The sequence below is a fragment of the Ovis canadensis genome, chromosome 14 (assembly GCF_042477335.2).
Source record: "Ovis canadensis isolate MfBH-ARS-UI-01 breed Bighorn chromosome 14, ARS-UI_OviCan_v2, whole genome shotgun sequence".
Lineage (NCBI taxonomy): Eukaryota > Metazoa > Chordata > Mammalia > Artiodactyla > Bovidae > Ovis > Ovis canadensis.
The window spans coordinates 57,680,960-57,697,852 of NC_091258.1; the positions used below are offsets into that span (position 1 = coordinate 57,680,960).

General features: G+C 42.1%; 1 long non-coding RNA gene across 12 annotated transcripts in view; it reads right to left on the bottom strand.

Annotated features, from left to right (window-relative positions):
- LOC138418694 (uncharacterized) overlaps nucleotides 1–12,186 on the bottom strand; it is a 333,161-nt gene extending 320,975 nt beyond the window's left edge. For 5 of the 12 annotated variants that reach the window (XR_011248689.1, XR_011248686.1, XR_011248692.1 and 2 more), the window contains exon 1: nucleotides 12,038–12,099. This is a non-coding gene — a long non-coding RNA (uncharacterized lncRNA). Of the gene's footprint in view, nucleotides 1–12,037 lie in introns of all 12 variants that reach the window. The other 7 variants (XR_011248688.1, XR_011248690.1, XR_011248684.1 and 4 more) reach the window with 3 other exon arrangements.
- Nucleotides 12,187–16,893: the final 4,707 nt, after the last annotated feature.

The window sequence follows — 16,893 nt, forward strand, 5'->3', positions numbered from 1 at the left end:
TTTTTTTTTTTTGGGGGGGGGGGCCTCTTTTCAGTTTATTGCATGAAAGAGTTACACTGCTGCTGCTGCTGCTGCTGCTAAGTCACTTCAGTCGTGTCCAACTCTGTGCAACTGGGATTCTCCAGGCAAGAACACTGGAGTGGGTTGCCATTTCCTTCTCCAATGCATAAAAGTGAAAAGTGAAAGGGAAGTCGCTCAGTAGTGTCCGACTCTTGGCGACCCCATGGACTGCAGCCTACCAGGCTCCTCTGTCCATGGGACTAGTTCAAGTTAAAAGCAGACCCCAAATGGTTACATTATACAAGCTGTGAGGTTTTTAAACTTGTGACAAGGGACAGAAAGGAAATTCTACTCATTGCAAAAAAAAAAAAAAAATCCTCATTTAAGCTTCAGTGAACCCAAAGCATTTAAAACCCATGCACTTTGATCTGGTCGTGCTAGCCAGTCTCTGTGAAGAACTGGCATGTGTCCTTGTGCTGGTCACCCTGCAGCTGAATTACTCCTCCATATTCTGGCTGTTCAATTGCAGTACCAGTGCAGGCAAACTTCTTTCTTAAACACCTTCACTAGTTCCTCTTTATCATAATCATCAGCAATCCCTTGACAGTAGTAAAGCTCTTTCTGCCATTTCTCTGTTGAATTCTTACATAATCCTCAATGCTAGCAGGAAGGCATAGCAGAGGCGGTTGGAGGGTGGGGCTAAAGGTTCCAACTGTCTAATCACCAGGTTGGTTCTCCTAGTAACCAATCTTCATTCTAGGGCTCTCCAAAAACCAGTTGATTAACATAAGAAATACCTTTAAATTCTCACCACCTGGGACACTCCAAGGGTTTGGGGAGCTGTGAGCCAGGAACCACAGACACCATTTGATCATCTGAATGACAAAATATATATTTCTTACCAATCACAGTATTTCACAAACTGATGGGTGATTTTTCTTTAAAAAAAAAAAAAAGATTTAAAGCAAATATGCAAAGATGTTAGCAGTGGTGTTGTCCTAAGTGGAAGGAACATGGATGATTGCTTTCTTCTTTGCTGTGCATCTTTTAATTTCTAAAAATTAACAAGTAAATAAATAGGAGCAGAGACAAAAAACTTCCTGGTGAAAGAACTGCCATGAACCTAGTTAGAAGAAGAAGGAGATGGTATCATCCAGGAACTAAGAACAGGACCGTGTGGAAAAGAAAGTCACACATGGTGAGGCAGATGGGTGGGAAAACCACCAGCAGAGCTTGCAGGCCACACAGGAGACTCAGAAAGTCATACAAAAGCTTGCCGCTGATCAAAATTTAATCTATTCCAAAAACCTCACTTTCCACTCTCAGCCCACAACTAAAAATAGTTTTTAAATACTGAAAAATTGGACTTGCCTGGTGGTACAGTGGATGGGAATCCACCTGCCAATGCAGGGGACATGGATTCGATCCCTGGTTGGGGAAGATTCCACATGCCTCAAGGTAACGAGGCCCACAACAAGAGAGCTCTAGGGCCCAGGAGCCACAACTACTGAGCCCACATGATGCAGCTACTGAAGCCTGCGTGCCTAGAGCCTGTGCTCCATAACACAAGAAGCCACTGCACTACTAAGACGCCTGTGCACTGCAATGAAAAGCAGACCCTGCTCACTGCAACTGGGGAAAGCTCACTTGCAGCAACAAGGACCAAGCACAACCAAAAAGTAAATAAATAAATTTTTTGAAGTTTTTTGTAAAATGAATAAATGCCAAAAAATTAAGTGTTCAGAGTCGTCTGCACACCACCATGGTCAAAGCAGTGAACTTCACAGACAACTTTGTCCGTCAGTCAGTTACATTACCTTTCCATCCTATTAACAAAAAAAAGCTCTCCTTATGTTCTAGGATAGTTTTAGTAAAAACATCACACAAAAGATATTAAATATGTCTCATAATTAAAATAGTGCTAAATCAACTCCAACAAGCTGCAAATGAAAAATCAGCTTGGTCCTTATACATAAAACTCTGTTTAGTATTTCAAAGTTTCTCCAGCAACTTCATTCCAAATGTCAGCAAAGATAATAGTCTCTTGGACTGCAAGGAGATCAAACCAGTCAATCCTAAAGGAAATCAACCCTGAATATTCATTGAAAAGACTGATGCTGAAGCTGAAGCTCCAATACTTTGGCCACCTGATGCGAAGAGGTGATTCATGAGAAAAGACCCTGATGCTGGGAAAGATTGAAGGCAGGAGACAGAGGACAAGATGGTTGGATGGGATCACCGACTCAATGGACATGAGTTTGAACAAGCTCTGGGAGATGGTGAAGGACAGGGAAGCCTGGCCTGCTGCAGTCCATGGGGTCACAAAGAGTCAGACACAATTGAGCAACTGAACAACAACAATCAAACATATAAAACTAGATGGCAGCACTTGCCTGCCTTTTTAGGACACAAATGGCAGTCACACTGCTGTCATCTTTTAACATCAAAAATAATTAGGAATCAAAACAGAAATTCTATGAATTGTTAGTTTAATTTTGTTTATAAATTCCAAACAGCCTAAACATCCGTATATTTTTCTTACTACTCAGTTTGCCTAAAACAAGTTCAAGTTCATGACCTCTTAACAGCTATACTTATTTAGTATGAGTGAAGAAAAAGATCCACAAGGTCAAAAGGATTTTTATTAAAACCAGTATGGTTCCCACAAGGATCCAGGGCAGGATGCAGACAGTAAATAAAAAGTTGGTGGCTACTCTGTTCCTACTGTGGCAGTCCCCCTAGCCTTGACCTCTGTTTTCCTGCAGCCAGGCAGGCAGCCACATTCTCAGGAGCATATACCCTGTGCTCTCCTGAGAATACCAGTGATCCAGAAGCTCAGGTCTTTGTTTCAAAGTCCCACCAAAGGGCCGGTCAACAATCATCATTGCTGCATGAAATTCACAGAGTCAACAGAGAAATGAAATAACATCGTATTTCTATAGTTCTTTTTAGTTAACAGACATTTCCTTTCAGGGAATTCCCTAACAATCCAGTGGTTAATGCGGCTTCCTCAGTGGCCCACTAGTAAAGAATCCACCTACAATGCAGAAGATGTGGGTTCGATCCTTGGGTTGAGAAGATCCTCTGGAGGACAGGATGGCAACCCACTCCAATATTCTTGCCTGGAGAATCCCATGGTCAGAGGAGCCGGGTGGGCTACAGTCCATAGGGTTGCAAAGAGTTGGACATGACTGAAGTGACTTAGCACTCATGCTTGCCAGCAGTTAGGACTCTGAGCTCTCACTACTGAGGACATGGGTTTGATCCCTGGTTGGAGAACTAAGATCCAACAAGAAGCAGAGCAGCAAAAAAAAATATCCTTTCATATGCATCAGCTCATTTAATTTTCACAATATTGTAACGCAATTATCAATATCTTCATGCTACATATGAGGCACTAAAGTTCATAGATACTAAGTATATTACCTGAGCTCACACTGGCAGAGCTGAATAGAGTCCAAGTCTTCTTAGCTCTAAATTCAGGTGGCTCTTCCCTTCACAATATTTGACAAAAGCAGTTGATCACCCTATCCCTAAAGTAGACCCATAGCCACTCCCTATTCCACCCCACCCAGTTACTATTCAATCACCCTAGTTTTTACTTCTATAACCAAGGAGGACCCTGTGAGGCCTTCCTGGGACAGACTCCTCCCTTATATTCTCTGCTATGGCAGCTTTCTGAAGTACCTAGATCATAGTGTCTGATGCACACTGACTGGGTGGTTATACAGATGCTAAGACCACCATCAATTGGATGAAATTAATTACTTGATGATTATGAACCTCCAGACATACTGGCACCTAAGGATTGATAATGTTAACCCCTGTGACACCATCTTGTTACCTCACCATCAACCAATCAGAGAACTATACACGAGTTGATCATACACTCTGGGACCACTCCCCATTTACCTGGCCTTTACAAATGCTTTGCTAAAACTCTTTGGGCAGCTTGGGGTTTAAAGCACAAGCCACTCATTCTCCTTGTATGAGAACCTTTACAGTAAATGCTGCACTTTCCTTCATCACAACCCAGTGTCATTTAATTGGCTTCACTGCACACAGGCAAGCAGACCCCAGTTTGATTCAGTAACACTTCCAAAAGTATTTTATATATTGTCTGTCTCTTTCTTCCTCCCTCATTTTGAACATATCCTCTAGAACATGTGTTCCAACAAAGTGGGGACTTTGTCCGTCTTCTTCACTGCTGAATCACCAACACCTACAGCAGTACCTGAAACATAGCAGGTAGCAATAAAAATGAAATAAATAAATGAATAGTGAAGTATTTCTGGGGCAAAAAGACTTATCCAACAGTCTTAAAATCTACAGCATGCCTAGGACTTACAGTCACGTGGAGTGTTATAAAGTAATACACTTTTGAGACTCCTGGCTGGATTAAGAATCCACCCAATGTGACTGTCTTCCAGTAAGACTCATCTTCCAGGATACATGGCATCCTCTATTCTATGCATCATCACACCATGTCTGGCTCCAGGAATATTTAGTTCTCATTTCTTATGAAAATCTAGTTTTGTAAGATATCCTTCATGTTTTCTGGCATATAGTTTTACTTATCTTTATTTCTACTGTCAAATTAACACATATACATACTCTTATTATGGGTCTATTACTTGCAAATCATTAGCTTGATATAATTACACAAAAAAAGTAAGTTGACTTTTTAAAAATAGTAACTAGATAGCAGGGATCTGGTTTAAGGAGTTCACAAATTGGCTGGAGTAAAAAAGAAAAACTGAAGAGGTAAGCTGATGCTGGGAGGGATTGGGGGCAGGAGGAGAAGGGGACGACAGAGGATGAGATGGCTGGATGGCATCACCGACTCAATGGACGTGAGTTTGAGTGAACTCCGGGAGTTGGTGATAGACAGGAAGGCCTGGCGTGCTGCAATTCATGGGGTCGCAGCGTCGGACATGACTGAGCGACTGAACTGAATTGAACTGAAGCAAAGAGAAAAAGATATAAATAACATTAATATAAAATATCATGATAGAGTGGCATAAGATTAGTTGCCAAATTAAATATGAACAAATTACTTGCTACGGAAATTCACAGGAAGGATACCTGAAGCTGAACCGCAAAGAAAAAACTTCAAGAAAGACAGGGAATGAATTTTAATTAGCCCTTGAAGGACAAGTAGGATTTATAAAAGTACAAAGACTGAAAACATCATGAAAACTCAAGGAAACTTGCTTTGCTAAAGAAGACAGTATGGTTTAGAAGGTAATCAGAAAAAAGCTCACGAAAGAATGAGACCAATTCAAGTAAAGACCATTAATGCCAGGATGAGAAGTCTGAAATTTATAGGCAATGAGAGCCACTTAACAGTTTAATGTAGGACTTTCCCATGATCAATGTGGTATTTTAGGAAAATTATTCTGACATGGAGTGAGACAGATGGATGAGAGGAAGTTGTCACTAATCTACTTGGCCTCTCTGTAAGGAGCTTTCCTTTTTATTCACTCCAGCTTTGAGAACAGTTATCCCCCAAAAAACAGTTTCTGGATGAACATTTCCAGGATGTTCACTGCTGCAAACACAGTATTTGGAAGAGATCACAAATAACCACATCACAGGCTGACACCTTCAAGCTCTGCTGCTGTTGCTGTTTAATTGCAAAGTCATGTTCGACTCTTTGTGACCACCATGGACTGTAGCCCATCAGGCTCCTCTATTCATGGAATTTTCTAGGCAAGAATACTGGAGTGGGTTTCCATTTCCAACTCCAATCTTCAAGCTCTACTTTATGATAAAGCTAAAGGAGAAAAGTCACAGGCCCCTCCCTGGTGGTCCAGTGGCTGAGTCTCTGCACTCCCGAGGCAGGGGGCCCAGGTTCAGTCCTGGTTGGGGAACTAAGATCTGGGGCAACTAAGCCTGAACACAGCACCTACTGAGCCTACATGCTGCAACTACTGAAGCCCATGCCCCCTAGAGGCTGTGCTCCACAACAAGAGAAGCCACCACAATGAGAAGCCCATGCCCCACAACAAAGAGTGGCCCCCATTCACCACAACTAGAGAAAGCCTGTGATCAGCAATGAGGACCTAGTGCAGCCATATATAAATAAATTTTTTTAATATATTAAAAAAAATAAAAGAATGTGAAGTGACTTAGCCAAGGTAACACAGAATGTAAGTAGTGAGTGCAAGAGTCACCTAGCCTCATCTTCACTGTACTACACAGCCTACCTTACCTTCACATGGCATTCAGGCCCTTAACAGTATAGCTCCAAACTGCCTCTCCAGTCTAGCAAAATGTTTACATCTTTTATTTTGTATATATACAGTTAGCCTTCTGTATCCACGGGTTCCAAATCCACAGATTCAATCAACTACAGACTGAAAACATTCAAGAACACATAAAAAATTCCAGAATGTTCCAAGAGGCAAAACGAGAACCTGCTGCATGTTAGTACTATTTACACAGTATTTACATTGTATTTGCAACTATTTACATAGTATTTGGGCCTTCCCTGGTGGTTCAGGGGTAAAGAACCCACCTGCCAAGCAGAAGACACAGGTTCAATCCCTGGGTCAGGAAGATCCCCTGGAGAAGGGAATGGCAACTCACTCCAGTATTCTTGCCTGGAGAATCCCATGGACAGAGGAGCCTAGCGGGCTACAGTCCATAGGATCACAAAGAGTCAGACACGACTTAGTGACTAAACACCACACCACACCACGTAGTATATATACTATATTAGGTATTTCAAGTAATCTAGAGATGATTTAAAGTACTCAGGAGGATGAATATAGGTTATATGCAAATACTGCTGCTGCTGCTGCTAAGTCGCTTCAGTCGGGTCCAATTCTGTGCGACCCCATAGACGGCAGCCCACCAGGCTCCCCCGTCCCTGGGATTCTCCAGACAAGAACACTGGAGTGGGTTGCCATTTCCTTCTCCAATGCATGAAAGTGAAAAGTGAAAGTGAAGTCGCTCAGTTGTGTCTGACTCTTAGCGACCCCATGGACTGCGGCCCACCAGTCTCCTCTGTCCATAGGATTTTCCAGGTAAGAGTCCTGGAGTGGGGTGCCATTGCCTTCTCCATATGCAAATACTACATCATTTTATATAAGGGACTTCAGTAGCATGGATTTGAGTATCAGAAGGGGGTCCTGGTACTCTTGCCTGGAAAATCCCATGGATGGAGGAGCCTGGTAGGCTGCAGTCCATGGGGTCACTAAGAGTCGGACATGACTGAACGACTTCACTTTGACTTTTCACTTTCATGCACTGGAGAAGGAAATGGCAACCCACTCCAGTGTTCTTGCCTAGAGAATCCCAGGGATGGGGGAGCCTGGTGGGCTGCTGTCTATGGGGTTGCACAGAGTCGGACATGACTGAAGCGACTTAGCAGCAGCAGCAGCAGGGGGTCCTGGAACCAATCCCCCATGAATACTGGGGCATGATTATAAATCAAAGTGGTTTCATTAATTCAATAATTTCATTATTTCAAAACAATCATAGAAAATCTATTGATTTCTGTTATTAGTAGTTGCCTAACCTGAATATACACATATTCTATGACTGAAAAGTAGAAGGAAAATCCCATTTAAAACAAAGCCGAGGGACATCTCTGATGGTTCAGTGGTTAAGACTCTACACTGCCAATGCAGGGAGAGCAGGTTTAATCCCTGGTGGGGGAACTAGGATCCCATATGCCATGCAGCGTGGCCAAAAGATACATAAATAAATAAAAAGAAGGCAGAAGTCATGAAGGGGGAAGATCTCCTGCACTATCCCTCACTACTGTCTGCAGATCCCAAACAGGAAGAGATCTAACTTGGATCTCCAACAGGAAGATTATTACTTTCCTTACTCCAAAAAAGAAAGATTTCTCCTTGCCCAGCAACAGCCTCAGGCTGAAAAACTATTCAGCCAAAAGAAACCATCATCACCCTGAACTCTCTCTTTCCTCCAATGGACTTTCTTTCAAAACAGCCCCCTCCAACTTCTTTCTTCTCTAGAAAGTAACATTCCTCTCCTTTCGCCAGACTTGCCTATGGTTTTGCCACAGCTTGTGCATCCTGAATTGCAATTCCTCTACTATTCTCAAATATTAATAAACCCATTTTGCTTGTAAAATACTGGCTGTTTTACCCTAAAGATCAACACAGCCTAGAAATTCTACTCTTAGTAAATGCCAACAGGAACATGTACAAAAGTTCATCAAAAGACAAGTTCAATATTCACAGTAGCACAACCTACACAAGCCAAAAACCAACAACAAAAAAAAAGGTCATAACCCAAATGTCTATCTATAACAGAAAATAAAATATATATACACAGAAAATATAAAATTGCAATGAGAATAAACAAACTACAACAACACATATACGTGTGAATCTTACTAACACAATGCTGAGTGAAGAAGCTGGGCACGAAAAAGTACAGACTCTATGATTCCATTTACATGAAGCTCAAAACCTACATATTAGAAATTAGGAAGAGGGGTTTACCTGGTGGTCCAGTGGTTAAGAATCTGCCTTGCAACACAGGGGACACCAGTTCAATCTCTAGGACGGGCGGATACCACATACCACAGAGCAACTAAGCCCGTGTACCACAACTACTAAGCCTGCACTCTAGAGCCCTCTAGCCACAACTACTGGGCCCATTCACCACATCCACTGAAGCCCGCATGCCTAGAGCCCACGCTCCACAACAAGAGAAGCCTCTGCAACAAGAGAAGACACTGCAACAAGAAGCCCATGCACTGCAACTAGAGAAAACCCTTCAAACAACAACAAAGACCCAGCACAGCCCAACAAACAGACTTTTTGAAAGAAGTATTTTTAAAAAAGGAAGTTAGGGGAACTTTCCTGGTCATTCAGTGGCTAAGACTCTGAGCTCCCAATGCAGGTGGCCCCGCTTTGGTCCCTGGTCAGGGAACTAGATCCTGATGTATGCTGCATGTATGCTGCAACTAAGAGTTTGCATGCCACAACTGAAGATCCCATATGCCACAACCAAGATGGAAGATCTCACATGCTGCAACTGAGACCTAGTGCAGCCAGATAAATAAGTAATTAAAAACAAAAAAGACATTAGGATAAGGGTTCTCAGCCCCCAGGTTGGGGGGAGCAGATACGACTGGAAGGGAGTCGATGCCTTAACACAAATCAAAGCACTGGCACTAAACTATTAGTCACTGTATTCTTCACAGCCATGCCCTCAAGTTGAGAAAGGGAAAAAAAAAGCCTGCTTCAATAAACAATGTTCTTGATGAACAGTAAATATCATTAACTTTATTAAATCTTGCTTTTCAACATACATCTTTTTAATACTTTAATATAATGTATAATATGTGATGAAATGGGAAGTATACATGAGGCACTTCTGTCCCATACTTAAGTCCAATGGTTGTCATGAAGAAAAGCACTTGTGTGAAAATTTGAGTTGTAAACTGATATAGCCATTCTTTTGATAGAATGTCATTTTTACTTAAAAGAATGATTGACAAGCTGAGGCTATTCAGTCTTGAGTATCTGGCACACATTTCCTCTAAAATGAACTATTGTAACTGAGCCTATTACTTCAAGGAAAACAACTTAGTATTTGTTGGCAATAAAAAAAATTCAAGCTTTCAACAAAAATTATTTTGGAAAACTTATACCTGACACAAAGAGCTTGACAATTTCACACTACTTAAGACTCTTCTTGGGGGCTTCCCTGATGCTCCTGTGGTTAAGAATCCACCTTCCAATCCAGGGGACACGGGTTCCATCTCTGGTAGGGGAACTAAGATCCCACATGCCATGGGGCACACAAGCTGGCGCAAGCAACTACTGAGCCCGCATGCGGCAACCAAGACCAGACACAGCCAAACAAATATTTTTTTAAAAGAAAGACTCTTCACTGATAGGTTAGTGGTAGAAGTAATCATTATGAGGCTTTTTTGTTTTGTTTTTGTATAATGAAATATGCCAACATTTGGAAGATTTGCAGAACTCAGTGAGCAGAGATCTGGAATAGGTAAACCCCTAGAAACGAAAAACAATAGAGCAGGAATGGAGAGTGACTGCTAATATGTATGCAGTTTTATTTTGGGGTATTGGAAATATTAAACTGTAGTGATGGTTTACAACTCTGTAAATATGCTAAAAAATCACTGTACTTTATACTTTTAATGGGTGAATTGCATGGTACATGAAATATATCTCCAAGAGCTGTAAATCAAAAATTATACCACTGTAATAAAATCACAATATCTGAAGTTATTTAAAGAAAAAAACCAGACTGTCACCCCACAGGCCATGGTTTGCTGATCCCTGTTTAACCATTATCTTTGAATTTCTCATTCTAGAACACCTTTTGGTGATCAGTATTTCAAACTCTACTTTTAATTTACTGTTTTTCCTTATTCTTCCATCATGCCCTTCTTTTATCTGTACATCAAAACAATTTTCTTTAAAGTTGCCTATATAAATAAAATGAGCCTCCTTCCAACCAATACCTCACAACCAAAACACACACACACACAATAAAAGATATCAGATGTGGCCATAGTTATCTAAGATCTGACTTGGGGTGAAAGACCAGTTTCCAAGTTCACTCATGTGATTGTTGATACAAAGCCTCAGTTTCTCATCTCAAGGATATCTTAATCTGTCACTTGCGTTTCCTCATGACTCCTTAGCTGACTTCCTCCAAAGCAAGCAAGTCAAGAAAAAGAACAAGGAAGACAGTCTGTGCCTCTTATGACCTAGTTTCTGAAATGTACATTCAGTTCAGTTCAGTCGCTCAGTCATGTCTGACTCTGCGACCCCATGAATCGCAGCACACCAGGCCTCCCTGTCCATCACCAACTCCCAGAATTCACTCAGACTCATGTCCATCGAGTCAGTGATGCCATCCAGCCATCTCATCCTCTGTCGTCCCCTTCTCCTCCTCCCCTCAATCCCTCCCAGCATCAGAGTTTTTTCCAATGAGTCAACTCTTTGCATGCGGTGGCCAAAGTATATTACCCCCACTTTATTCTATTTGTGAGAAGTAAGTAGCCAAGTCTTGCCCACATTCAAAAAGAGAGGAATTAGGCTCCATCTCTTAAAGAGAGGAGTATGAAATAATTTGTGGACATATCTTAAAACCACCACAGACTCCTTATGTATGACAGTCACACAGTCATGTTCGACTCTGCAACGCTGTGGACATGACTTGTTGCCACTCTTTGCGACCCCTGTAGCCCACTAGGCTCCTCTGTCCAAGGAATTCTCCCAGGCAAGAATACTGAAGTGGGTTGCCATTTCCTCCTCCAGAGGATCTGCCCAACCCAAGGATCCAACCCACTCCCTTATGTCTCCTGCATTGGCAGGCAGGTTCTTTTTACCACTGGGCCACCTGAACTTTTTTGCTAACTTGATGGTATGTAAAATAACAACTTCCTAAACCATGTGTTTTTAATTCAAGTATGAATGGAACACATCAGGTTACCCTGGGTAACTTTTGCTTCATCTATGAGTGAAGCAAATTAGTATCCAGAATTCAGCCATTTTATTCTTTCTCTCTTTTTTTTAAATAAATTTAAGTAAACGTCTAACAGTCTGACAAGGAATTAACCTGGAGGCAATACTGAATAGTCAAGAAGAGCATAATTTCTGAGGCCAGTATGTGGAGATTTCGACCTTGCAGTCAAGATCTCACACTAACAGGTGTGAAATCTTTGGGCGGCAACTTTGCTTCTCCGTACCTCAGTTTCCTCATGCACTCTCATACTATATCAGCATGGGAAGGAACAACTATATTTAAGCCTAAAACTCCCCACCTAGGAAGAAACAAACCACCCAAATGCTTCGTCTCTTTTTCAAAAGCGCTCTTGAAGCCGGCTCGAGGACGAGGAGAGCGTCTCCTGGACAGCTGGTCCCACTTGCCTCCGGACTCAGGGGCTCGGTCCCAAGTGAGGTGACGGAACTGGGAAATATCATCCCACTTAGCAGCGGCAACATCCTGCCCTCCCTTCAGCAACCCAGCTGGTGCGAATAACCCCGCGCTCCCGCAATCGCCCCGCCGCTCTCACCTGAGGGGGTACTGTAGCTCAGAGACCCGCAGCCGCGCCTCCGACCACCGCCCAGGTCGAGAGGCGGGGCGAGGGTCCAAGCCACGCCCACCCAACCTCGGGGCCGGACCTCACTGGGCCCCCACCACCGCCTATCTCACTGCGCCTGCGCCCGAAGGCGCGAGGCAGGCTGGGAGGTGTCTGTGGCTTGTTGTATGGTGCGTAGGTTGGTTACCTGTTCCTCTGCTCAGGTGTTCGCCGCGGCCTCTGGGTATCGCTTTTGCCACTGCTACTGTCCCAGCCGTCTTTACCTCCCAGGCTTACCAACCCCTCACCCAGAAAGTTACTTCCGCGCGACCCACGCCGAGATCCCAGCAACCAGCCAGGGTCTAAAGCTACTGACACCTCCTCCCCACCTGTACAGCTGGCACTACACTAATTCCATGTATTGCTATGTCACTTCAGTCGTGTCCGACTCTGTGTGGCCCCATAGACTGCAGCCCAACAGGCTCCCCCGTCCCTGGGATCCTCCAGGCAAGAACACTGGAGTGGGTTGCCATTTCCTTCTCCAATGCGTGAAAGCGAAAAGTGAAAGGGAAGTCGCTCAGTCGTGTCCGACTTAGCGACCCCATGGACTGCAGCCTACCAGTCTCCTCCATCCATAGGATTTTCCAGGCAAGAGTACTGGAGTGGGTTGCCATTGTCTTCTCCAGTTCCATGTATTATGTCATTTTAATACCCTCTGCAACTGACACTGAAACAATTAAAGAACTTGCTTAAAGTCAGAGATCCAAGATGTACTAGAACGTCAAATAGATTACAGACTGCCTACTACCCTTCCACTTTGAATGGCAGAACAACAGAATGTCTAGCCAAGGGTCATATGCATCATATAAGTTTTCACTGTCTCTCAAGCGCCACAAGGGCGGTATTATCTCTACAGCTGAGGATTCTTGAGTGACCGGCCAAGGGACACCAGCCCAATTTTGGTCACACAATCTGGGTCACACGTGGCCTCTGTGTTTCTCCATAGTTTTTTTAAACGACTTTATTGAGGTGATACTTAAAATCTGCACATAGTTGAAGTGTACAATTTTATTTTTACATGTGTATGTATACACCCCTGAGACCATAATCAAAGTCAAGAGAGTAAGCATACACATCATCCCCCAAAATCTCCTTCTGCTCGTTTGTAATCTGTATTGCCAGTCACAACTTACTATACTTACTCCTCAGAGAACTGCTTTTGGTCACTGTAGATTAGTTTACATTTTATAGAATTGACCATAAATGGAATTATATGCTACGAGCTTTGGGAGAGGTTGGGGGTGAGTCAGCCTTAATTATTTTGAGGTTAATCAATGTTGTTGAGTATATCTACAGTTCATTCCTTTTTACTCCTGAGTAGTAGTGCATTATGGGCTTCCCTGGTGGCTCAGACAGTAAAGAACCTGCCTGCAACGCAGGAGACTGGGGTTTGATCCCTGGGTGGGGAAGATCTGTTGGAGAAGGGAATGGCTATCCACTCCAGTATTCTTGCCTGGAGAATTCCATTGACAGAGGAGCCTGGCAGGCTGAACAGTCCATGAGGTCACAAAGAGTCGGACATGACTATGCACCTTTCACCTTTTTTCTCTTATGCTATATTAATTTTAATATACAGCAAAAGATATGAGTTGAAGTTAATTTTTTCACATATAGAAGTCTAGTTGTTTCAATTATTTGTTGAAAAGATTATCCTTTCTCCATTGAATTGTATTTGCCACTTCATTAAGAAGCAACTGATCAAATGAATGTGGGTTTAATTATGGAAACTATTCCATTCATTGATCTATTTTCTGTCTTGAAGTTGATTACCATGTGTGGTCTTAGTGACTCAGTCGTGTTCCACTCTTTGCTACCCTATGGACTGTAGATGGCCAGGCTCCTCTGTCCATGGGGATTCTCCAGGCAAGAATACTGGAGTGGGTTGCCATGCTCTCCTCTAAGGTATCATCCCAACCCAGGGATCGAAACCAGGTTTCCCTCATTACAAGTGGATTCTTTGCCCTCTGAGCCACCAGGGAAACTCAAGAATATCGGAGTAGGGAGCCTATCCCCTCTCCAGGGGAACTTCCCAACCCAGGAATCGAACCAGGGTCTCCTGCATTGCAGGTGATTCTTTACCAGCTGAGCTACCAGGGAAGCCCTTGGTTACCATAACTTTGTAAAAAACCTTGAAATCAGGTTATTTACATCTTCCAACTTTGTTTTTTGGTCTCAAAATTGTCTTGGCTATTCTATATCCTTTGCATTTCTAAATGAATGTTAGAATCAATTTATCAATTTCAACAACAAAAAAGAGCCTGCTGGGGTTTAGATTAGTCTTTCAGTAAATCTGTAGATTAATCTATGGCACATTGATGACTTAAAAATAATGAGTCTTCTAGTCTATGAATATGGTACATATCTCCATTTAATAGTTAAGTATTCTATAATACTGAAGTATTCTATAATTTCTCTCAGAATTGTTTTGTAGTTTTCAGTGTACACACTTTGCAAGTGTTTTGTCAGATTTATGCCTATTTCATATTTTGTATGCTAGTATAAACACTATTGTTTCTACATTTTTAAAAGACTTTTTCATTGATTCATTTTTGGCTGCACCAGGTCTTCATTGGTTGCACTGGATCTTCGTTGGTGTATGAGGGCTTTCTCTAGTTGTGTAAAGCATAGGCTACTCTTTATTACAGGGCACAACTTCACTTTCACTTTTCACTTTCATGCATTGGAGAAGGAAATGGCAACACACTCCAGTGTTCTTGCCTGGAAAATCCCAGGGACGGGGGAGCCTGGTGGGCTGCCATTTATGGGGTCGCACGGAGTCGGACACGACTGAAGCAACTTAGCAGCAGCAGCTTCTCATTGCAGTGGCTTCTCTTGTCATGGACCACGGGCTCTAGGGCTCGTGGGCTTTAGTGGTTGCTGCATGTGGAATCAGTAGTTGGGCTCTAGATTGTGGGCTCAATTGCCCCACGGGATCTTCCCAGATAGGGATTAAACCTGTGTCCTGTGCATTGGCAGGCAGATTCTTAACCACTGGACCACTAGGGGAGCCCTGTTTCTACATTTTTAATAATTTATTGCTAATAAATAGAAATATAATGGATTTATATATATATATATCTTATATCCTGAAAACTTGCTAACCTCAATAGTCTGAGTAGCTTTTTATAAATTCTATAGGATTTTCTATAGATACAATCATAGTATCAGTTATCAGTAAATAAAGATGAATTTCTTTTTTTTTTCAATCTGGATGACTTCTTTTTCTTACCTATTGCACTGGCTATAACCTCCAGTATAGTTCAATGAGAAATGGATTGTCTTTTCAATAAGTGAAGCTGGGTCAACTGGATAATCATGTAAGAAAACATGAAACTTGACCCCTACCTCAAACAACACACAAAAATTAATTGGAGAAGTATTATAGAGCTAAGTTTGAAAGGTAAGAGAATAATACTATTAAAGAAAACATAAGAGATTATGTTAAGGGCTAAGAGCAGGCAAAAATTTATTAAATGGGACAAAAAAAGATTAATAAATTAATTCCATTTAATGTATGAATTAAATAAGTTTAATTTACATATTAACTTAATTACTAAAACTTCTGTTCATCAAAAGATGTCATGAAGGGGACTTCTCTGGTGGACCACTGGCTAAGACTCTGTACTCCCAACACAGGGGCCTGGATTCGATCCCTGGTCAGGGAACTGGATCCCAAATGCTGCAGCTAACAGTTTGCATGTCTCAGTTAAAGATCCCACATAATGCAACTAAAGATTCTATATGCCACAATTAAGACCTGCCTCAGATAAACTTTCTTTTTTAAAAAAAGGTATGAAATGTTTATTTTTAAAAAAAAGTTGCCATGAAGAAAGCGGAAAGGTTAGTGACAGGCCAGGAAAAGAGATTTGCAAAACATGTATCTGACAGGGGACTCCTATAAATTGATTTTTTTTTTAAATCTGAATCAACTTTAAGAGAGCAGAGGGACAGAAGACTTGCACTGATATTTACAAAAGAAGATATCCAAATGGCCAATAAGCAGATGAAAAAGCATTCAACATCAATAGTCATGCAAGAACATGCAAATTAAAACCACAATTGGGATATCACTACAAACCAACATACTAACCTCCACCATGCTGCACCCACTTTGGAGAACTGGCAGTATCTACAAAAGCTAAACGTACATGTTCATCCTGTGACCCAGCAGTTACATCTCTGGGTATAGCCAACATAAATGAATGCTTCTGGTCCACCAAAAGACATGTACAAGAATGTTCATAGTAGTTTTATTCATAATGACCAAAATCTGGGAATAACTCAAATGTCCATCACCAGTAGGATGGATAACTGGCTATATTGTATTATATTCACATGGTGGAATGCTACTGTATGGAATGGAATACTACAATGGTGAAAAAGAACAAATCACTGCTATGTGCAAGCATGCGAATGAATATCACAAATACATGCTGTGTGCTGAGTTGTTTCGGTTGGGTCCAACTCTGTGTGACCCTATGGACCATAGCCTATCAGGCTCCTCTGTCCATGGGATTCTCCAGGTAAGAATACTGGAATGGTTGCCATGCCCTTCTCCAGGGGATCTTCCCAACTCAGGGATCGAACCCTCATCGCTTGTATCTCCTACATTGGCAAGCCGGCCCATTACCACTAGCACCACCTGGAAAGCGTCACGAATATAACATTGACCAAAATAAGCTGAGTACAAAAGATTACATCTGTATGATTCTATTTGTGTGAAGTTCATAAACAGGCAAAACTAACCCACCAAAAAGTTACTTTTGTTGGAGGAAGTGATAGTGAATGGA